A 24783-nucleotide genomic window follows, 5' to 3' on the forward strand; every position below is an offset into this window, starting at 1 on the left:
ATTCATTAGCCTTCGGTAGGTGGATGGAGTAGCCATCTTTCTTATGAGAATGTAAGCATTCTGTTTAAAGTATTAATTCATTCAGGGATCCCTGGGTGGCTCAGTCTGTTAAGTGTCCGACTTCAGCTCAGGTCGTGATCTCACAGTTCATGGGTTCCAGCCCCGCATGGAGCTCTGTGCTGACAGCTCAGAGCCTGAAGCCTGCTTCGGATTTTGTGTCTCCCTCTGTCTCTGCCCCTTCCTGTTCATGCTCTCGCTCTCTCTCTCTCTCTCTCACAAAAATAAGTAAATGTTAAAAAATTAAAAAAAATAAAGTATTAATTCATTTCTTCAGTGGATATTTGGGGGGACAGCTCTGAAAAGCTAACAAGAAATCTGGGTGCTGGGAATCAGAGATGAGCAACAGAGACTCAAGTCCCACCTCAGACATCTGACATTCTAGCGGGGAGGAGATAAATGTTTACAAATCAATATACGGTCTCTCATGAGGTAATGATGGCTCTGAATAAAAACCAAAACAGGGTCACAGGGTGGAAAGTGACAAATGAGGTCAGGGAAAGTTTACTGGATGAGGGATCATTTGAGCATTTGAGGGATCATTTGTAGTTAGGGATCTGTCCAGATCCTGTGGGGTTTGAGGGAAGAGCATTCCTGACAGAGGCAACAGCAAAGGCAAAGTCCTCCTGGTGTGAGCAGAATTGGGGTGTTGCTGTTTTCTCCAGCCTCCAGACAGACTTCCATAAAAAAACGTTAAAGATCTGTGAGAATGTCAGACCTGCTTGGTCACTGCTAATTTAGGTATCTCTTTTGGTTTAGTTTCTGACATGGTTTCAGGTTCCCTTGATCTCCTCAGACAAGGGATAAAAATATCCCATGGCAAAAACACTCTCCAGCTACTTGCAAGGGCCACTGGGTCTGATAACTCTTGTGGGATGTGTGAGCACCCACTGATTCAATGGAATGAAATTTAAAATTCTGAAATCTCAAGATGATAAGACAATGATCTTAATAAGGTAGTAAACTGCAAGCGAGAACTTACATATTGGCTTTCCAGAAAGCCATTCATTCATTCTTATCCCTCTTACTGCTCCCTCCTTCATTCCTCATCCAAGTATTATCTATCTACAAGTGCAATGCAGTTGGCATGAGGTGCTGTGGGGGATACTAAGCAGCAGGCAACAGACTAGCGGGATGCATGTGGACAGAATGTTTAGACTGCCCCAGTTTGGAATCTGTGTTCCAATTTCTACAGGCTCTGAATGGCCTGGAGATTCCTAACCATATCACAGTGGTATGACAAAACCTGCCTCACTGGGCTTTTATAGGGGTTCAGTGAATTTTTTTAATGGCTTAACATAATGCATAATATAAAATAAGTGATTTTATAAATGTTAGTGCAGAATCATCAGAACTTAAGTGTTCCTCAATTTTCATTTGTTCCTCTAATAAATACCTGTGGATCAGTTTCAGGATTGGTATTGAATTTTAAAATCATTTCTGCTTCTGCAATTTATTAAAACACTTGACAGGTAAAAGAAGAGAATTAGGAGTGAATCAATCTATGTGTTGCAGATATCAAACCATGGCACTTCCTTCTCATTAATTTGTTCATTTAGTCCACAAATAGGTATTCAGTGTCTGTTCTATATCCAGCTCTGTGCTAGAGGTGAGGATCTACTAGTAAACTGTAAAGGAATTCAGGACTTGAAGATAGTAAGAGGATGACTGGGGATGGAAGGGAGACAGATACAATCAGGAGTAGAAAGCTCATTTCAGGTGAGCCAAATCAAACTGCAGGAGATGGAAATTCTGCATTTGAGAGAACAGTGACGTAACTAGCTCTAGGAGAGTTGGGACCATTGAAAAGAAGACCTCACCCCTTCTTTCCTCTTCCTGCCTGGATCGCAAGGGATTGTGGGAAAGCCACAGCCATCACTAAAATATCATTAAGTCACAGTACCAGTCCCAGATGATCTGCACCTCTTTTTCTGTGAGCCTGACAATCCCCCACCCCCTTCTATTTGGTTAAGTCAGTGTCTCTGAGTTTCTACATAACCCTCATTAAGGCCAGTATCTGCTATTTTCCAGACATTATTCTAAGAACTGAGGATTGTGTGGTTGTATTTCAGTGTGGCCAACCTGTTTTCTAAATTGTTTTCATTTTCTAACCATAAAATACAGGAAATAATGCCCTCTCATAGCCCAATAAAGGAAGGGCTTTGACCTGGTTTAAGATCACCACAATACTGAAAAACCTCTGTGTTAAGTTTTCCCTATGCCCAAAGCAATGATAACCTCTCCCTGAATACATGTGTAGGAACGTGAATACGTGGTGTTCCATGCATCCCTTCAGACGATGTGCTCTTAACACAGCATAAGGGAAGAAGAGAACAGCCTTATCCAGGAATGCCTCAAAAAGGAGTATTCTATCATGTGTCTCTTACTTGAGAAAAATTAAGGAACTGCAGAATGTCCCGGCTGAGAAACAAGGGAAAGCAAACTTGCTCATCAAGAAAGTTCATGGCAAACCTTTTGAAAAGGAATACAAGTAGTGTGTGTGTGTGTGTGTGTGTGTGTGTGTGTGTGTGCACGCACATGTGTGTGCACATTTGGAGAGAGCTACCGAAGCACATTACAGAGAGACACAAGGGAGGCAGGAAAAGAAGGGAAGGAAGGACCAAAAAAAAAAAAAAAAAGTGAGGAAGAGAAGGATAAAAGAAAGGAGGAGATGGAAGAAAGATATTAGGAGGGGAGAGCATGAACAGAGCAAAGGGACAGTGAGAAAGCAAGGTACATATACTGGAGGCCTGCTGTGGGAGACAGATGTTTTCCTAACCCTCTCTCATCATATCCTCACCTCTGCTCCAAAGAGGTAGACACTTTTATCTCTTTTCTGAGGTTAAGGAAGCAGGCTTAAGGAAGGGAATCAACTTTCTCATGGTCCCATGGTTGCCAAGTGGCCCCCATAGGATCCAAAGCCCAGAAAGAAATTCTATGGAACTCTGTGCTTTATGCAATCTCTGTACGGGCACAAGGTAAGAATCTCTGGAAAAGGGTGAGTTTATTAAATGAATATTTATTGAGAATGAAAAAGTGCCCCCAGAGATAGTGGGAGGGTTTAAGTCCAGAAAGGAAAGACAATTTAAGAGCTATGACGATATTAATAGCTATGGAGAACATGTAAGCAAGGGTACAGGATATAGGATATAGGAGATTCACATACAGGTTTGGGTAGAGGGTTATTCTTTGCATAGGAAGATTGTGAAGAGCTCAATGATAAGGCAAAACTTGAACTGAAACTTAATATAAAGAAAGAAAGTGAGCTATGAGGCTACCCTGGGAAGAATATTCCAGGTATGCACAACAACAAGAGCAAAAGCCCTGTGGCTTTTAACAGCTTGAGACAACAGAGTAGCCGGAAAGTAAAAACATACCTGTCATAGTAATTTATATTCAGGTATAGTCAATTATAGCTAGTCAGTAGTGGAAGCATTATCCAGCATTATATATATATATATATATATATATATATATATATATATATATCCATATATAAAATGTATAAAGTGTATAAAATGCTCCAAGAACAGCTGAGTTGGAAAAAGACTGAACTGGAGATGGTATTACAGATATTTGCAAAAGTCTTAAAAAATATCTGTTAGTGAACCAGATTCTGTTGTCTCCAGAAAACTAGAGAGAAGAAAAACAGAATTATCCACTAGAATTTGAGGCAGGAAAAAAGTTCTCTGGTATTGGGTCAGGTCATATTTTGTGTTTTTGTTCCATTTCCTGCTTGAAGGGTTTCCATATTGTGGTGAATCTGTGTGTGGCTGTAATGGGGGCTCCCATCTGTGATCCTGGAAGAGACAGGTCCTAGAGCATAAGCCCGGTCATTCATTGTCTTGGGAGGAAACTCAATTCAGACCTTAGGCAGAAGGACATCCATATAGCACAACAGATAATCTCCTCAAGACCAGCTGCTCCTTGCTTTTTGGACACGGAATAGGACCCAAATTACAGAATCTGGGACCAGCTCTGTCCTGGGTGCCACATATTGTTTTCCGTCCTGGCAAGAACGACTGATGTAGCCTTTTCAGTAAGATGCATGCCAATGTGACACAATGCAAGAATAAGCCCATCAAATGTGAACCAGGGTTTTTGTGCGACTCCAGAAAAGCCCTTGTCAAAATGAACTCTCGTTATTTAGAATCAAATTTCAAGAGGCTTCCTTTGGATTTTCATGCATTTCCTGTTTTCCCTGCACCCCTTTCTCCCTGACACATGACTCCGTCAGAGACCATTTCCTGGAAGTGAGTTCCTTGAGACAACAAACCACATGTGATTCTTCTCTGCATCCCACAGCTTAATACCAAGTTGAGCACACAATAGGTACACATAACGGTTTTCCGTATATTTATGGAAGAGAATTGAAACATGTCTTGGGGGTCAAACCAGCCTGAGTTTGTTTGGCTTTATTAAAAGATGAATGACAGACCTTTCACAGGGCCCCAAGTGCTACCTTGTTTTTTGGAATTAAAAAAAAAATAGGAAAAACTTATGGGCATTCTGGGGAGAATTCAAAGAAGAATAAGACATGCTTCTAGGAAGAGAATTTTATAATCTAAGGGGAGAGTCAAGACAAAAGCATATGAGGATGCAAATGGCAATGCTGAATTTAAATAACAGTTCCAGCACAACAGAAGAACATCACCAGACAGGTTAGTTTCCACTGCCAAGTGAAAGGAAAAATAAACAGTGCTATAGGAAGTTCAGAGAAGGGAGAGATTTTTGTCTTCTTGCACGGTCAGAAAAAGATAGAGGGGTTTCAGATGGGGAGAAATTCTTAACCCAACTCTTGAAGGAATGAATAGGATTTCCCTAGATTGAAGAGAAGAGTAGAATAGAACCGACTGAATCAAAAGTACAGAGGGGAAATATCTGTCTGTAGAAACTGCATCGGCAAACACAGCCGAGAGGTTAGAACAAAGTGGCCATGTGCAGAGGATTAGTGGGACAGAATGGGGCAAATCGAGGTGGGAACCATACCGTCCTGGAACTTGAGGGGCAACCTGAAACATTTGCTTCAACAAACTTTGACGAGGCCACAGGTCTTTGTCTTGACGCTGAAAAAAAAAAATGCACGCATGACATGATTTCACTTGCAGCCTGATTTAGCAACCTCTTTTCTGGTTTGCCTCTGCTGTTGCTTTCCCTAATTTCTTCACTGCACAAAGAAAATAAATAAATAAGTGTACTATAGTCTTATTTATCCTTCTTTGGACATTTCTTTACCAGGCAGATGGTCAATTAAGAGCACTAAACAATGACACTGTTTTCTCTGTAAACATTTTTTTTCTAATAGCCTAACAAATGTAAGCCTGTGCTGCCATACTGCTGAATACCATCTTGACTTTCTAATTACAAAGAACTGTGTCTTGATAGTTACAATTACAGCTGTAACAATGATGCCGGGCCCTGAACAATACCGTTAGAGGCAAAGCGCTTATCCGAATATTCACAAATAAAGGCTTAAATTTATGCCAGAGATGTAGATGGAGGTTAAACAGTTGGGAGGAAAGAAAGGTTGAAAACACTAGTTTAATGCTACAGATGTGAATTTGAATCCAATTACTCTGGGGGGGGGAAAAACGTGAAAAGGGGCTGTTTTCTTCTGTTTTAGTAATCAATAGGTTAAGGGGTGGTTCAACTTAGCATGCTGATACCTCTAATTTTGATATTTGGCTACACTCTAGCGTTTTCAAAGCATACTATCTTTTTTAACTAAGTGGGTTTGTGTAAGGTGCAAATGAGTATCTCCTGTTTAGAGGTAACCATTCTTCAGGGAACCCATAAATGAAATAATACAGGTTTCTCAGGCTCTCCAAAAGTAGTGCTCCTTTGCAACCTTTTGTAGGGCAAAATAGTGTAAAGTTAAGAAGTAATTACCATGGATTTGTATGGAAAATTTTTCGAGCATTCCCTGACACACAAAAATGACCTCTCTCAGGCTTTTCTGATACCTTAGGGTACATCTCGCTAATGGATGCCCAAAATGAATCAAACTAAAACACAGATGCTCACAGACACAGTTTTGGGCTTTGGTGGCTTGGTGCTGAGATGCTATGAGTGTTTCCAGGGGAAGGAGCTGGGCGATGCCACCCTCACTGCCCAGGGTGTCCTGTTTCCTCTACAGTCTCTCCTGCAGGAGGAACACCGAATGCTATTTTCACTTTTTGCCTTTTTTTGTAAAAGGGAAAAATTCTCTTTGGATTTCTTTCAGTTAGTGAACAGGTACTGATGTAGGCCTTTTGTAAAAGCTAAGTGGCATTGAACCCAAACTTTAAAAAAAAAACAGGGGATAACTCTACATGATTTTTGAGCAACCAGTGTATATAGCCGATACTATTTTTAGAAATCAGCGTGGTAAAGTGATGAAGCTCCTTAACGCTTTAAAGTCAAAGGCTAGGCATCAAAAAAACACCTTGTTCTGCCTCAGTTTCCTCACCTGTAAAGTGTAAATAATAATGGCACTACATAACAACCATTTTCATTGGATTTGTAGTGAGATTTAAGTGAGTAGATACAAAGCATGCAATGTAGCAATTGCTGTTGTATTTTAAAAAGAGCAGGAATTGTTATTAGTGGAAAGCAGGCTTTAGAATGAGCTTTTCAAACCCTGAAATAGAAAAGCAAAGTCAAAATATCTAGTAAGAGGGCATCTACCTGAAGGACACCAGGCCCCTTCAGTGTCTCTGGGTGTGTCCACGATCTTTCCATAGCTCACGGCCAAAGAGAGTTACTATTTCACTTAATGGTGTGAATGGACCAATCTAGAATTGCACTTTGCCATTAACAGCATTCTAAATTTTCATTTGGGAATTTCCTTTCCAGCTCCAGATTGAGAGTTAACAGTGGGAATTAGCATGCTAATTATGTCTTTCTTCTTCTCCTCGTTCTCCTTTTCCTCCTTCTCCTTCTTCAAATAATCTACAATCTACTAGAGTAGTAAGAAACCAAGTGGTCTGAAAAATATAAGGACGGCCATGTTCCCAGCCCTGGGTGGAATAAAACATGTGCTTATTGATGAGCTTCAATGTTTAGCTAAAATAATATCCACAATCATTTAGACTTCATTGTACACAGTACACATGTCATGGCTAAGCCTGTTACACGTAAAAACTTACTTAGTCCTCCCCAAAGCTTTATAAGAGAAGTAGTATTTTCTCTGCTTTGCTGTATAGATAGGTAAAGCAGACCAGACAGATTATAGAACTTACTCCAAGTCAAATCATAAGTGGCCATGGACTTTGACATTTCATAAGCAAACTAATAATGGGAAAACATATAAAGGCCCAAAAGCAAACAGACAAAAACTAAGGCCCATTACACATGTGAAAATGCTAAATTCTTAGTTCCAGGTTTGGTTATACTCAGTCACATTCTGAGGAGGTTTATCCCCCTGCTAATCCTGTCCAGTTCACCTGCATGCCGCTATCACAGCGATCTGCAGAGGGGACAATCTAATTACATTATGGTTTTGTTAAAGCCTTCCCTGTCTTCCCCATTTGTATAGGATAAAGGCCAATCCCTTTAGCTTGGCACACCCAGTCCCTGTGACCTAATCCTTATCTCACCTCCGAACATGCCTCACAGTTCAAGCTGAGAATCTCAGCCCAATGAGTAGGCCCTGCTGCTTCACATTGTCCCTGCTTTCCCACTGCCCAGACCAGAGGATGAACATCGTTTTCTTTACTGACCTGCCTGGAGCCCACCAGGTGGCACAGTCTATACCACCAATGCATGTCCCCCATCTTCACTTAGTGTATGTGAGCCCTGGCATTGCCCAGTTTCTTTCCTTATTTCTCCCTTGATTAGACTTTTAAACTCCTACAGAATAGTCTATCTTAATGATCGTTTAATCTCTAGCATCTAAGTCCTTGCAAATAAGTCCCCAGTGAATGCTGAGTGAATGCAAAAGATGAAAAAGAAAAGTCTTCATAAGTATTCGGGAAAACAGAGAAAAGCCCACCCAACTTCACTGACTTCAATAGTCAGTCTGAAAAATGTTAACTGAGCCACCACATTTCCCTGCTTAACTAAACCTTTTCTCTGTCCCTGCTTTCCTCCAGGTGAATTACAGATCTGAAGATGGGCCCTCAGAGGGTATATGGTTTAGAATCTGAAAGGATAAGGAGTGGAGACCAGCCATTATCTCTGAGACATCTCCCTTTCAGAGAAATTATACTGAGTTGTAAGACTCAGAAATTACACTGAGTTGTCTTGCCAACCCTTGAATTAGCTTGCATCTGTCTCATCAGGTATTAAATGTAAGTTCCATGACAGCAAGAGCTGTGTCTAATCTATTGGGGTCTAAATCCACCATGTGCCCACCAGCTATTTGCAAATGCATGGGGTGTGTCAGGCAACCCATTATTGAGAAGACAGAGAAAGTAACCTGTAAGGTGGGTGTGATACTTCAGATTCTCTTTGTGCAAAGAATAATCTCCAATCTTCACTTTCCAAATTCGGAACAAAAATAGAACTCCATGGGAAGAAAAACTAACTCTGGGGTTTTCATCCTAAAAACTGAGGGTAGGTGGTCGTATTTACCAAGATAGAAAACTAGGAGAAAGAAGTTTGGGTTCAGTTCAGTTTGGCCATGTGCATTTTGAGACGTCTAGACGTTCAAAGGGAGATACTGAGTGGGCAGATGGATATATAACTCTGGAGCTCCAGGGAGATTTGAGGTTAAAGATGTAAAGCAGAGTGTCAATAACATGGCATTTGCAGCATGGGCCTGGATGTGATGACTCAGGGACAGCGTGAAGACAGAAGAGATGTGAGAGATTGAGAGTGGGGCACTCCAAAATTTAGAGGTCAAGAAGACAAAGATCCAGAAGAGGAATCTAAGAAGTATCCATCAATAAGTTAGAAGAGAGTGGTATTCAGGAAGCCAAGGGTGGAAAGTTCCAAGGAGGGATCTACTGGGTTAAATGCTATAAAACTGTCAAGCGAGGTAAGGTCTGAGAATAAATGCTGAATTAAGCAACATGGAAAAATCCTGAAACTTAGATGACTGGGGTTTACTTCTTACAGAATACATAGTGTTTGATTGTTCTCAAAGGATCTGTCATCCTTCTGTGCTTTTGTGCTTGCTTCCTTGAGCACCACCCTTTCAGACCATGCAGTGAGGAGACTTCCCAATGTTTCTGGTGGGTAGTGAAACCTCAAGGGACGGAAGCAAGGGTCGCACATCATTAAGGAAAGGTCAGTTCCCAGGCAGGAATTGGTATTTTCTTTCCTCCCATTTCCATATTGCAAAGATGCCTCAGGCTTCCTAGAGTTTCTATTAAGAATTCCAAATGTCCCAGCAATGATTTTTAAATACTAGTTTTTCCTAGGATAGTTCTCTTTAGCTTGGCTTACCCCTGCAATACAGTCAGGGCCCTTCAATCCCTGTAAAAGTCTTTCGTCACCCTGACTCCACTCCCTCCCATACACCATCTCTAGATTAGTGCATTCATAACGATAATAGCTATAATTGATCTGTTCTATATCATCATCCTTCATCTTGTGCACACAGTAGGAACTCAACAAATATTTGTTGTGTGGCTTGAAATTAGAAAATTTTTCCAAATGCATTCTTAAATCTTTTCCTTCCTTTTGATTAGCAAGATTCATTTTGTTTTTGTTCTCTGCCTAGCTATTTTTAAATATAATGAGAGAAGAGTATCTCCAGATAGTGTATGAAAGCATCTTAATACTTTAATAATTCCATATAATTCCAAATGATCTTTTCCCTCCCATACTTTAGAGTAAATAATAAGTACATAGATGAAAAATATGTGTTTTGTATCCAAGGGAAGAGCTATTAAGTATTACCAAAAGATGGAGAACATTTTTATCTTAAGTCAGCCACATAAATACCCATTAATTTTTTAAATGATTTTATTTGGTTGATGGAGTATTACATCTCCAAATTACATAGTTTAGATTTCCCATTACACGCTCCTTATGGATCATATGCATATTCACAAAGTTACACAGAAGATTCTACGATGGGAAGGAGCCAATTTTCATTTTCTCTGTTCTTGTTTGAAGAACCAAAACTGTTAAAGGGATAAAGCACTCAGAAGTGCCTGTTCCAGGTTAATTGTCTCAAATTGCTCATTTAAAGCACCATTATAGTACAGCAAAGCCAGTTAATCTACTCTGAAGCTGCCTTTTTTATGACCGTAGCTACATTTGGTGAAATGGCACCTTTGGCAAATGCCCAAATTGGATAAAATTGCCATTTTTCTTGGAACCTAGGAAGAATAACACATGTTTTGAAATCACTTCATATCATGTGGCTCGAAATGGTAAACTGCATGTTAGTCCTGCTCTGGAATTCAGTCTCTTCAGCATTTTCCGATTTGACCCTAAATTTCCTTTGCTTTACTTAAGTGAGTCGATGTGCTTTTGTGCACAATACATAGGTAAGAGTTGGGGGAAGGGTGCAGAGGGAACTGGCAAGAGCAATTGTGGCAATATTTTTAAACATCACAACTGTGTAAGGAAATGATGTGTCCTTGCATTGACACTTGTGCACAACTTTCAGCTGATGGTACCTTTATTATTGGAAACACTGTAGTTTGAGAGCCTCTTCAATGTCGACATAACTAGCAGGTGCCACGATCATAATGGTAAAAACATTCACTTATTAATCAGTGCAAATAATTCCTCTCTAATGCTGCCAATCTAATATGGCAATCTGATATCTATCTCTATCTATCTCTATCTATACATATAGATATACATATATAGATATCTGTATCTATATGTATAGATAGAGATAGATAAATAGATAGCAAGCAATGAATTTTTTTTTTTTTTTGGAGTGGGGAGGAGGGTCAACAATTTAATGAATCTCGTCTGCATTTTAATTCCAACCTAATAATCTGCCTCTGGCTCTTTTCCCTCCCTCACTCTGAACGTTTCTCCGGATCCTGCTGTTAAGCACAATGGGATATTTACCTTCCTACCTCAGTTATGCATTAGGATAGGGGAAGCAGACAGATAGCCAGGCCCTCCAACCCAACCAGAACTAATGTTAACCTGTCACCAACCCTCACCGACATCATCCTCAAATTCCCTTCTCTCCGTTTGTTCATATACAATCTCCTCCCTCCCTTATTCTGACACTGCAGTGCTTTGCAGGTTTCTCTTATTAAACACCACTGGGACCCAGACTCAGAAATGTGCAGCATGTTGACATAGTTAAAATAAATAAATACAACCCATTGCCAGAAATATTAAAAAAATTCATCTAAATGTGCTCCTGTCAGAGATCATTTGTTTTCATCCAAACGGGGAAGACTGATGGCTTCAGGATGGACTGGGTAGAGGGACTCCATCTACTCATTCACTCTTTCATTCATTCATGCCTTCATTCATTTTCTTATAAAAAAGCAACCCACCACCCCTTGCTCGCCATGTCAAATGTAAACAGAATAGACTTTGTTATTAGGAGAGATGTGACTCCAAGTGTCTGAGCTGCAGAGTGACAGCCGGCTCCTCTCTGAATTTCAGGCAGCCTCTGTCACTTGCCTTGACAATGAAGGAAGTTAATATATTCATGACATTACCACACATGCATTCGCAATTCACAGCATATTGTATTGTTTACCCCTGTTCTTTTGTACTACTGCATGTAGTAATTTGCCTTCTAGCAACAGAAAAATTCCTCAACTTAAAATTTTACCCTCATTTTATTTACCCTTAATAGAAAAACCACTGCTTCCTGGCCCATCCGTGGTTGGCAAGACCACCTTTCTGCAGCATTGCAAACAGATAAATGTCAGATTTTACATTTTGATCAGATGTGTCTACAGTCATTTCCTATACATATTCCTCATCTTCTGCCTCCCACGCTTCCTTCGGCAGTCTTTGCCGCCCTTCCCGTGTATTCTTAGCACATTTTGCACTAGGTGGCCAGCTCTTACAAGGGAGAACGAGAGAAGTGTGGCATGGATTAGGTAGCATACCCTCACAAAAGGGGCAATGCTGGTGAAAATGAAGAGCATTGGGAAGTTCCGCTTTATTTTACCACCTATGTTCAATATGCCCGTGGTGCCCGTTGCTTTTATACACAGTGACGCCTCCTTGGGTTTATTCACCAGTCCCACTGGACTGGATACATTCCCCAACATGTATGGATCTCCATCACTCATTTAAAATCTGTCTATGGGACATTGATTACTCAGCCTCCTCGGTCTAACTTATTTATTCTGAAGGGGTGCAAACTTGTAATAATGTTGAGTGCTTAGACAGATGGTTTTGCTGTGATGAGTACGGGGTAGAGTTGTTATTCTCAGATACCACACTATTGTTCTTCAGAATATTGCTGTTGAGGACCAGAACTGAAACATGCTTTGATGGCTTAGGGCAACTTTGTGGAGATGGCTGGAGGAGGCAAGCAGTCTGGGTGAGCAACGCAATGGCTGTTTCATTTTCTTCTCAGTGATGAGCTGTCTGCATTCCAATGCATGTCACAAAATTCCTGGGCTGAGAGAGGCTGTGAGGGGTCACTCGGTCCAATGCCTTGCCTTTGAGTAGAATCATTTTAAAAAATACCCTATGTTAAGAGTCTTGAAGACAACCTATGCCCCTCAGTCTAACCGAATGTGGAAACACTTTCCTACACTAGACATAATCTTGTCTGCAATTTAAAAGCATCTCCTGTTCTGTTAGAGAGAAAGCATTTGGTTGTTCTTTATATTCAAACCCTTTTCACACTTAAGAATTATAATTGAGTTATATTCTTTCAAATTCTGCTGCTCTTATAGTAGACTATATAATTCAGTGTTTACTTTTGTAACCACCTAGTTCTTTTGTACTAGTTATTTATTGTTTCATCTCTGGATGCCTATCCAATTAACTTATAAGCTCATCCTGGGCAGGAACTGCCTTTTATAAACTCTTATAAATGATAAAATAGAGGCTCTAAAATAGTGATTCTCAGCCCTGGCTGCATATTTGGATCACCTGGAAAGATATTTTAAAATACTGATGCCTGGGTTATACTCCCAGAGGATCTGAGTTAAATTGTCTAAGACGTAAGAGGATGTGGTAATTTATTAAAAGCCACTTAGGTGATTCTAATGGGCAACCAGGGTTGAGAGTATGATCTTGGGCAAATTGCTTAACATCACCAAGTGTTGATTTCTTTATGTAAGAAATGGGGATAAAATAGAAGCCACCCTTTTCTTGGAGGATTAAAAAGCTCGTGTATGCAAAAACCTTAAGCACAGTGCCTGGACCAAGGCATAGTATCAACAAATGTTAGTAAGCATTAATATGGTTCAGGTTATTATTATTATTTGGCCCAAAGCACCTAATATGCTCTTAGAAAACTATCACTTAATAAATACATATTAACGAATAGCTTCAGGTTACTTACCTACTTAATCCACATCTACAAGAAAAAATCTAAATAATTAAGGTAAATATCCACGTAATTCAAGCCAAAATGTAGTTTCACCTACATATCAAAATGCTTGAAGAATATGTGTTTTGGCATTTGACCTAAATGATTGTACTTGTTCACAATTTCCTCACACGTAGAAAATAACTGGATTGACTGTGAATTGGCAGATGTATAGTGGGCAAATAAAAGGGCCATCATATCTGAAGAATAAAGTCAAAACATAAAAAATTACAAATGCTTGTGACAACCAGATATTGTCAATCAAGGATATTACAGCATCATAAGGCGATAAGATCATCAGGATACTAACATTTCATACACAATATCATATTTCATTATAATAGACAAGTCTTACAAGTTATCTGAGAAATCTAGCCATGCTATCCCCTCATTTTACAGATGGGTAAGATAAGTCTAAGAAAGGTAAAATAATTTGGCTACAAAAAGTTATAATGCAAAATATGACAAATTAAGACAGGATCAAACCAAGAAACTTAGAAACAGAGAAAGAAATTACTTTTGATGTAGATGACCAATGAAAGCTTCATAGTGACATATAGTCTATAAGTGGAAAGAAGGATGTAATTTAAACAGGCAGAAAAAAAGTGTAGGCCATTTTAGACAAAAGGTCCCAAAAGAATAAGGACCCAATGGAATAGGCAAAACAACAGACCTGGTTGACTGGAGCCTAGGTGCATTAAAAGGACAATGGATGATAAGGTTAGAATGGAGGCTTGAGGTCAAATGTTGAAAGGTCTTGAGTGATAAGCATAGCATAGATCTTAGAGAAGCCATGACATAGGCTAACACTATAGTAAAAATTCCTTTAGATTGGCCATAATAGAACTGAAAATCACATTTTCAAAAAGACGAAGCTAATAAAAAAGTTACTTAAATTAGCACCAAAAAAGAGAGAATTCAACATTATTTAAGACAACAACAAAATCTATATACCCCCAAAAAATAACAACAGCAATTTGCAGTATTCAATCAAAGCTCAATAAACATGTGAAGAAGCAGAAGATATGACCCACAGTCAGGAGGAAAACCAATTAATATAAGCAGACCCAAGAATTAGAAAACCAGTGGAATTATCAGATAAGAGTTTTAAAGCAGCTTTCTGGGGGCACATGGATAGCTCAGTGTGTTAAGCATCTAACTTTGGCTCAGGCCATGATCTCATGGTTCATGATATCAAGCCCCACATCAGGCTCTCTGCTGTCAGCACAGAGCCCACTTCAGATCCTCTGTCTCCTTCTTTCTCTGCCCCCTCCTTCTCTCTATCAAAAATAAATAAAGATTAAAAAGAATACCTTTCTCAGGTAAAAAGAATACCTGCAAAAAAGTGAAAGATACAAAAAGAACCAAATAAAATTCCTAGAGCTGTAATATATAACATATGATATTAAAAATTCACTATATTAGTTTAAGAGCATATCAATCACTGAAAAAGAAAAGATCAGGGAACCAGATGACACAGCAACAAAAGGAAAAGTAGCTGAAGAAAACACAAAGGGTAATTAGTGATCTGTGGGTCATTTAAAAATGTTCTTATGTAAGTAGTATAGAGTCCTAAAAGGATGATCAGAAAAATATTGAAGAAGTAATGACAGAAAATTGTCCACAATAGATGTAAACAATAAACTCAATGATGTAATAAGCTCAATAGATACCAGGAAAGACAAACACAAATAAAATCATACATAGACACATTGTAATCATATAGTAATTAGCCAAAAAATAATGAAAATCTGAAGAACAGCTAGAATAAAAATACACATTAAATACATGACAATAAAGATAAAAACGAGAGATACATTTTCATTAGAAGCAATGAAAGATAATAGATCAACATTTTAAGTGAAAAAAGGGGGAAAAACTATCAATTTAAACTCTGTATCTAACAGATATCCTTAAAAGTGAAGGTTAAATAAAGATTTTTCAGTTAAAAGGAAGAAAGTTCATCACCATTAAATCTGTAGCAGAAGTATGTTAAAGGAAGTTCTTCAGGCAGAAGAAAAAATACTACTGGATGGAAATTCAAATCCATACAAAGGAATGGAGAAGTTTGGACATGAAAATATAAGAGTAACTTTGAAAGACTTTTCCTCTCATTTATTGTTCATTTAAAACATAATTTACTGTTGGGGTGCCTCGGTGGCTTGTCGGTTAAGCGTCAGACTTCAGCTCAGGTCGTGATCTCATGGTGTGTGGGTTCAAGACCTGTGTTGAGCTCTGTGCTGACAGCTCAGAGCCTGGAGCCTGCTTCAGATTCTGTGTCTCCTTCTTTGTCTGCCCCTCCCCCACTCACACTCTGTCTCTGGCTCTCAAAAATAAATAAAATGTTAAAAAAATTAAAAATAAAAACATAATTTACTGTTGAATACAAGAATAATAGAATATTTTGAGAATTATAAATGTATAGAGATAAACTCTATAACAACACAAAGACAGTCCAGGGAGAATAGAAAATTATTGTTGCAATTTTTCAAATTGTACTGAAATGAGTACATTATTTGAATGTAGACTATAGTAAGTAAAAAAAAAAGTATACTGTAAACCCCATAAAACCCAATAATTTAAAACAAATGAAACAAGAGCTATACTTAAAAATCAGAGAGAAGTTGTCACTAGCCAGATGCTACCATTTGACCTTTACTGCCCACCTACTTATACTCACTGACCTCTGTCCCACATTTTTCCTTAAGCTCTTCTTTCCAGCTTATCTCTTAACTCAGGCAAATGGAAAGCAAAAGCACCCCTCAAGTAATAGCGACTGCCCTGACAAGACCTCCAGCCTACTCAGACCACCCAGACCTGTTTGAACTTAACTTCTAATTCACACCTGTACGGATGGACTATGGAGTGACCTCTAGAATGACCAAAGACTACTTTTATTTATATCATTATAATACTAAAATCTCTGCTCAAGGAGGAGCACAAGCCTCATTTATATAATATACCATGTGTGCATAGGCATGTTTCCTTAAGACACGTATGGGACCTTATGCCTGCCTCTACATGCCATGACAAAACTTCACTCTATAAATATTCATCCTAACCCTAAATAAAAGGAACCCATTCACTCTTGCCCAAGGAGTTCCCAGCCTTGGAAGCTGTTCTCTGTGATCTCCTTATTTTCTGCAAATAAAGTTTCCTTTGTGCTGCAACTCAACCTGGTATAGTTTCTGATTTACCATGGCATGAACTCAAGTTGGTTCGGTTACAAAGTGACATCACCAAGTCGATGATATAGGTTGTTCCTGACTTACTCCCCTCACAAGAAAAACAACTAACATCTGTTCAAGAGCAAGACACCACTGAGAAGATCCAAGAACACTTGGGCGATGTTCAAGCACCAGCCCCTGCACCAAAGAGATGAAGACAGACTGCATTGGAAAGGTAAGAGAAGTGACTGCAAATGGCTGCACTCCCCATCCCCCAGGCCAACACAAAAGGTTTTCCCTGAGCCACTGGTTCCTCCAGTGGGAAAGAAGAATCCAGGGAGGACAGCGAGCATCCCCACCAGAACTGTGGGTCATTTTGTTGAAACCTTTACCCTGATCTCACACCACAGGGACAGAAATCAGTGGGGCTCAACCACTGGGAATATGACTATGTCAGAGAAGGGGGAGGGGCTTGCAGTAGCCAACACATTGATCTTGACAGACCAGGTTCTTACCTGAAGTGCCCAACTGGTGGTTTTGCTCATCCAAGTTGGTGGTGAACTTTGACCAAGGAACTGGTGGGGTAAAGAACTGCCTGATTTGGATCCTCAAGAAAAAGTTTTGCTGGCCCCAGCACCCAGTTTTCCTACACCCAGGGAAGGAGCTGAATCACAGACCCACCTGCTATGGAAAGTATCTTCTGGTTCCATCTGACAAGGAGGGCTGACCCAGTGGTATGCGGGGAGGAGGGGTCGGGGGGCAGAGTTCATCCCTACAGAGCAAAGCCAGTCCCAGGACTCAGGCATGGAACACAGGCAGAAATAATGATTCATAGCCAAGACTGAGAGTAGCTCCTGGCCCCTCCAAACCTGAGAGCCTATTTAGGAAATTGAGAGTGGCTTGAAGCAGCCTCTTCCTGTCCAACCCAGGCAAGGGAGCGGAGACAGCCCTACCCACTATGTGGGAAGTATCTTCCAGCCCTATCTTACCAGAGAGCTGGAGAGAATTCCTGGAAACTGTGCAGCCCAGGGACATTCAAACCAAGAGGTGGGCAGAGCTGATAGTTTGCAGGGCAAAGCCAATGGCCTTGTTCAGTCAGGGAAACTAACCTACCCCCTAACTTGGGGTACAGCTTTGAGTTAAGACAACAAAGAGTCTTACTGGTTTTGAAGTTGCTTTGCCCAGGCAGGGAATCTAATTCATAGCCCCGCTTATAACTGAAAACAGCTTTAAGCTTGTCTGAGCAGGGAACCTAACCAGAACACATGGGAAGCTGCATATCCCATTCAACAGTGGCACTTGAACAGATGGCAGTATGTAGCTTCTCCCATCTGCAGAGTAAAATTGGTAGCCTCACCTGACCAGGGAATTTAGTATACACTGGACTGATTTGGGTCACCAAATTATGAGCAGTATAGGCCCTGGATCCCATCCTGTTGCCTGCCAGAGCAGGAAAGCTAATTCATGGCCCTACCTACTACTGAATATAGCACTGAGTCCTGACTACTTGGTAAATCTGACCAGAGAATCCATGTAAACACAGAGTCCATCCTATAGCTCACTTGGGTAGGAAACCAAATAAGCAGTCCTATCCAACTTTTTCAGCCATTGGCACAACTCTTATCCCCATTCTCAGAGCTCAAATAGTTGGGTAGCCTCAAAATAGATCATAGTCGCAGTACTCACTTGCTCAAAGACATTATCAGCAGTAACACCCAGAAACACAAGTGGAGCTGACTGGTGAAAAACTCTGTCAAAGCAAACCTGTAACGTCTAGAAGAGGAGCTTGGTTACTCAAATGTGCAGATACAAATATAAAGAATCAAGGATCATAAAAATATCATGTAACTATAAGACCACAAAAGTAAACTAATAAAGCTCCAATAACTGACCCTAAAGAGATGCAAATCAACAAACTATCAGACAAAAAATTCAGAATATTCTTAAAGAAGTTTAACAAACTACAAGAAACACAGACAATAAAACAAAATTAGAAAAAAAAATGCATCAACAAAATGAAAAGTTTGACAAGAAAACAGTAACCATCAGAAAATCAAACTGAAATCCTATAGTTGAAAAATACAATAACTGAATTGAAAAATACAATTTCAAAGTTTCAAAACTCTACTTTCTTTCAGAAGAAGAGTTGACTATACAGAAGAACGAATCAGCAACCTGGAAGATACAACATTGGAAATTATCTAGTCAGACAAACAAAACTAAACAAAAAAAAAAGAATGAAAAGAGTGAAGAAAGCCTGTGGGAATTATGGAGCACAATGAAATGAAGAGAAACAGTATTTGCATTATAGGAATTCCAGAAGAAGAAGAAGAAGAGAAAGAGAAAGGGACAGAAAGTATATTTAAAATAACAATGGACAGAAAAACTTCCCAAACCTGAGGAGAGAAATGGATATCCAAATCTATGAGGACCAAGGGACCCCAAAATGTTTGAACCTGAGTCCAGGGCTACACTGAGACACATTATAATTAAATTGTCAAAAGTCAGAAACAGAAAGAATTTTAAGAGCAGCAAGAGAAAAAAGTTAAGTTACATAGAAGGCTACATACATAAGACTACTAGAGGATTTCTCTTCAGAAACTTTTTAGGCCAGGAAAGAATGAGATGACATATTCAACACACTGAAAGAAGGTAATTGTCAAACAATAATTCTATACCCAGCAAGGCTGTTCTTTAGAAAAGAGTAGGGATAATGATTTTCTTAAACAAACAAACACTGAAGGAGTTCATTTTCACCAGACCTGCCTTACAAAAAATGCTAAAAAGGGAGTTCTTTGAGTATAAGTAAAAGAACACTGATTAGTATCATAAAAACATAAGAAGGTAGTATAAATCTCACTAGTTATGGTAAATACATAGACATAGTTAGATTCTGCAATATGGTAACAAGAGTGGTTTGTAATCCACTTAAACTTCCAGGTTAAAAGTTTTAAAAAAAAAGAATGCAGTAAAAACCATAACTACATATATATAGCCATATAACCATAATACCATTACTACTAATATGTTAATAGTTGCACAATATTAAACTCATGTAAACTGTAACAGTAATAACATAAAATGTGAGGATGAAGAGAAGTAAAAGTGTAACGTTTATGAGTTCTACTGAAGTTGTTATTAGTTTAAAATAGGGTGTTTTAAGCTCAATATATTTTATGTAAGCCTTATAGTAACCACAAGGGAAAAGCCTGCAATAATTACACAAAAGAACACAATAAAGAAGTCAAAGCATACTATACCAAAAGTCATCAAAACACGTTAAAAAAAAACAATAACAGCAGGATAATAAATGAGTAACAATGGATCTATAAAATAACCATAAAACAAATAATAAAATGTCAACACTAATTCCTTATTTATCTATAATTTATTTCAATGTAAACAGATAAAATTCTCCAATTAAAATACACAAGATGGTTGAATGTATAAAAAACATATCCAACAATATCCTGCCTACAAGATACTCACTTTAGCCTTAAAGACACACACAGACTAAGAGTGAAGGGATGGAAAAAGAATTTCAAATATGGTAACAATAAAAAAATAGACTTTATGATAAAGTGGTCAGTACATCAATAAGATATAATAATTATAAATATTTATGCACCCAACATTAAAGCCCCTAAATATGTAAACAAAAAGTAACAAAGCCAGAAAGAGAAATAAACAGTAATACAATAATAGCTTGGGATTTAATACCCCTCTGTCAACAATGAATAGATCAACCAGACAGAAAATCAATAAGGGAAAGAGCAGATTTGAACAACACTATAGACCAAATGGATCTAGCAGATATATACAAAACATTCTAACCAACAAGAGAATACACAGTCTTCTCAAGCTCACATGAAACTTTACAGGATAGATCATATATTAGACCATAAAACGAGTCTTAAAAAATTCAAGATATTTGAAATCATTCCAAGTATCTTCTCTGACCACCATGGCATGAAACGAGGAATCAATAAGAGGAAATTGGAAAATTCACCTTGGAAATTAAACAAGACTGTTCTGAGCAACCAGTGGATCAAGAAATTAAAGGGGAAATAAAAAAAATATATTCACAAAGAAAAGGAAACTCAACATACCAGAAGATGCAGGATGCAGCCAAAGCAGTTCTAAGAGGAATGTTTATAGTAATAAACACCTATATTAAAAAGCAAGGAAAAAAACCAAATAAATAGCATAACTCTATGCCCTAAGAAACTAGAAAATGAAGAGTAAACCGATCCCAAAGTTAGTAGAAGAAAGAAAATAATATAGTTTAGAACAGAAATAAATGAAATAGAGTACAAAAAATAATAGAAAAGATTAACCAAATTAATAATTGATTTTTTGAAAAGATAAAAACAAATTTGACAAACCCTCAGCTAACCTAACCAAGGAAAAATAGAAAGGACCCAAATCAACAAAATTATAAATGAAAAAGGACATATTACAACTGTAACACAAAACCTTAAAAGATCATAAGAGGTTATTATGAACAAATATATGCCAACAAACGGAACAACCTAGAAGAAATGGAAAAATTCTTAGAAACATACAATCTCCCAAGGCTGTGTAAGGAAGAAATAGAAAGTCTGAATCAGCCAATTATTACTAAGGAGATTAAATAAGTAATTAAAAATCTCCCAACAGAGATAAGCTCAGGACCGGAGGGCTTCACTGGTGAATTTTATCAAACATTTAAAGAAAGATTTACATCAATGCTTCTCAAAAAATCAGAAGAGAGAACACTCCCAAATTATTTCATGATGCCAACATTATCTTGATAACCAAACCAGAAAAGGACACGACTAAAAAAGAAAACTACAGGGGCTCCTGGGTGGCTCAGTCAGTTGAGCATCAGACTTCAGCTCAGGTCATGATCTCACGGTTCGTGAGTTTGAGTCCCATATCAGTCTCTGTGCTGACAGCTCAGAGCCTGGATCCTTCTTCAGATTCTGTGTCCCCCTCTCTCTCTGCCCCTCCTCTTCTTCCTCTCTGTCTCTCTCTTTCTCTCTTTCTCTCAAAAATAATAAACATTAAACATTCTAAAAAACAGAAAAAATAAAACTATAGCCCAATATCTCTGATCAAAATAGATGCAAAAATTCTCAATAAGATACTAAAAAATTGTTAGGATGTCCCTGGAAGGGGACAGCCATCTCGCCAGCTGACCGGAACAAACTGAAGCTCAACCAATCACCGAGCGCCAGCACAATCCAACGGAAAGCCCTGAGCAGCTTGCCAGAACGAACTGAAGGTCAACCAATCACTGAGCAACAGCACAACCTGGCATGAAAGAAAGACCCACCTGAACCTAAACCCGGAACTGCTGCAGCTTAAAAACCCTACCCCACCATACCCGGGCACAACTTTCCTGACTCCTCTCACTCCCTGAATCACGGAACCTCGCCCAGAACCTTAATTCCCAATAACGCCTTAAACTGCAAAAAATTCTTTTTGACTCTAACTCCTATCTTTACCCCACCCAGTGCCTGACACTAACACAAATAAAATTCAATAGCATATTAAGTCCCAAGTGGGGGAAGATGGTGGTGTAGGAGGACGCTGAGCTCACCGCATCCTGCTGATCACTTAGATTCCACCCACACCTGCCTAAATAACCCAGAAAACCACCAGAAGACTAGCAGAACGGATTCTCTGGAGCCAATTGCAGATGAGAGGCCCACCCACAGAAGAGGATAGGAAAGGCGGAGAGGCAGTGCATGCTACAGGGACTGGCGGGAGGGAGCTGGGGCGGAGGGGCGGCCTGCAGGCAAAGCAGAGCCCTAGAGTCTGGCTTGCAAAAGCGGAGGGGCCGGATGGAATGTGTTGGTATAGCAAGCGGGACTTAACATCTGGAAGGTTATAAGCTAATAGCTCTGCTCAGAGAGCAGGAGGGCTGGAGGACTATGGGAGGGAGAGTTGTTGAGAGCTCAGCTTGGCGGGGAACAAAGGCGCTCGCCAGCACCATCTCCCTCGCCCATCCCCCAGGCAAAATCCCAAAGGGAACCAGTTCCTGTCAGGGAACTTGCTTGCACCTCGCAAACACCCAACACTGTGCTTCTGTGGATCCATCCCTCCAGCAGTGGGTCTGACTCACTCCCAGTCCCACAGGGCCCCTCCCTAAGTGGATCACCGAAGGAAAAGCGAGGTGAGCCTGCCCCTCCCGCCCCTGTGCACCTTGCCGATCCACCCCAGCGATTACACCAGATCCCCAGCACCACAAGCCTGGCAGTATGCAAGTAGCCCTGACGGGCCATGCCACCCCACAGTGAATCCCTCCCCTAGGAGAGGGGAAGAGAAGGTACACACCAGTCTGACTGTGGCCCAGCCAACCAACACAAGTTATTCAAGACAGCATAGGGGAAGTGCCCCTCAGTTTCGTACCACTCCAGAGACTATCCAAAATGATGAAACGGAAGAATTCCCCTCAAAAAAAGTCCCGGATATAATGACAGCTAATGAACTGATCAAAAATGATTTAAACAATATAACAAAGTGAATTTAGAATAATAGTCATAAAATTAATCGCTGGGCTTGAAAACAGTATACAGGACAGCAGAGAATCTATTGCTACAGAGATCAAGGAACTAAGGAACAGCCAGGAGTAGCTAACAAATGCTATAAATGAGCTGCAAAATAAAATGGAGACAACCACAGCTCAGATTGAAGTGGCAGAGGAGAGAATAGGTGAACTGGAAGATAAAATTATGGAAAAAGAGGAAGCTGAGAAAAAGAGAGATAAAAAAATCCAGGAGTATGAGGGGAAAATTAGAGGACTAAGTGATGCACTAAAAATAAATAATCTACGCATAATTGGTATCCCAGAGGAGGAAGAGAGAGGGAAAGGTGCTGAAGGGGTACTTGAAGAAATAATAGCTGAGAACTTCCCTGATCTGGGGAAGGAAAAAGGCATTGAAATCCAAGAGGCACAGAGAACTCCCTTCAGACGTAACTTGAATCGATCTTCTGCACGACATATCATAGTGAAACTGGCAAAATACAAGGATAAAGAGAAAATTCTGAAAGCAGCTAGGGATAAACGTGCTCTGACATATAAAGGGAGACTGATGAGACTCATGATGGATCTCTCTACTGGAACTTGGCAGGCCAGAAAGGAACGGCAGGAACTCTTCAATGTGATGAACAGAAAAAATATGCAGCCAAGAATCCTTTATCCAGCAAATCTGTCATTTAGAATAGAAGGAGAGATAAAGGTCTTCCCAAACAAACAAAAACTGAAGGAATTCATCACCACTAAACCAGCCCTACAAGAGATCCTAAGGGGGATCCTGTGAGACAAAGTACCAGAGACATCACTACAAGCATAAAACATACAGACATCACAATGACTCTAAACCCATATCTTTCTATAATAACACTGAATGTAAATGGACTAAATGCACGAACCAAAAGACATAGGGTATCAGAATGCATAAAAAAACAAGACCCATCTATTTGCTGTCTACAAGAGGCTCATTTTAGACCTGAGGACACCTTCAGATTGAAAGTGAGGGGATGGAGAACTATTTATCATGCTACTGGAAGTCCAAAGAGAGCTGGAGTAGCCATACTTATATCAGACAAACTAGACTTTAAATTAAAGGCTGTAACAAGAGATGAAGAAGGGCATTATATGATAATTACAGGATCTATCCATCAGGAAGAGCTTACAATTATAAATGTCTATGAGCCTAATACAGGAGCCCCCAAATATATAAAACAATTACTCACAAACATAAGCAACCTTATTGATAAGAATGTGGTTATTGCAGGGGACTTTAACACCCCACTTACAGAAATGGACAGATCATCTAGACACACGGTCAATAAAGAAACAAGGGTCCTGAATGATACATTGGATCAGATGGACTTGACAGATATATTTAGAACTCTGCATCCCAAAGCAACAGAATATACTTTTTTCTCGAGTGCACATGGAACATTCTCCAAGATAGATCACATTCTGGGTCACAAAACAGCTTTTCATAAGTATACAAGAGTTGACATCATACCATGCATACTTTCAGACCACAATGCTATGAAGCTTGAAATCAACCACAGGAAGGAGTCTGGAAAACCTCCAAAAGTATGGAGGTTAAAGAACACTCTACTAAAGAATGAATGGGTCAACCAGGG

The sequence above is a fragment of the Panthera leo genome, chromosome A3 (assembly GCF_018350215.1).
Source record: "Panthera leo isolate Ple1 chromosome A3, P.leo_Ple1_pat1.1, whole genome shotgun sequence".
NCBI lineage: Eukaryota > Metazoa > Chordata > Mammalia > Carnivora > Felidae > Panthera > Panthera leo.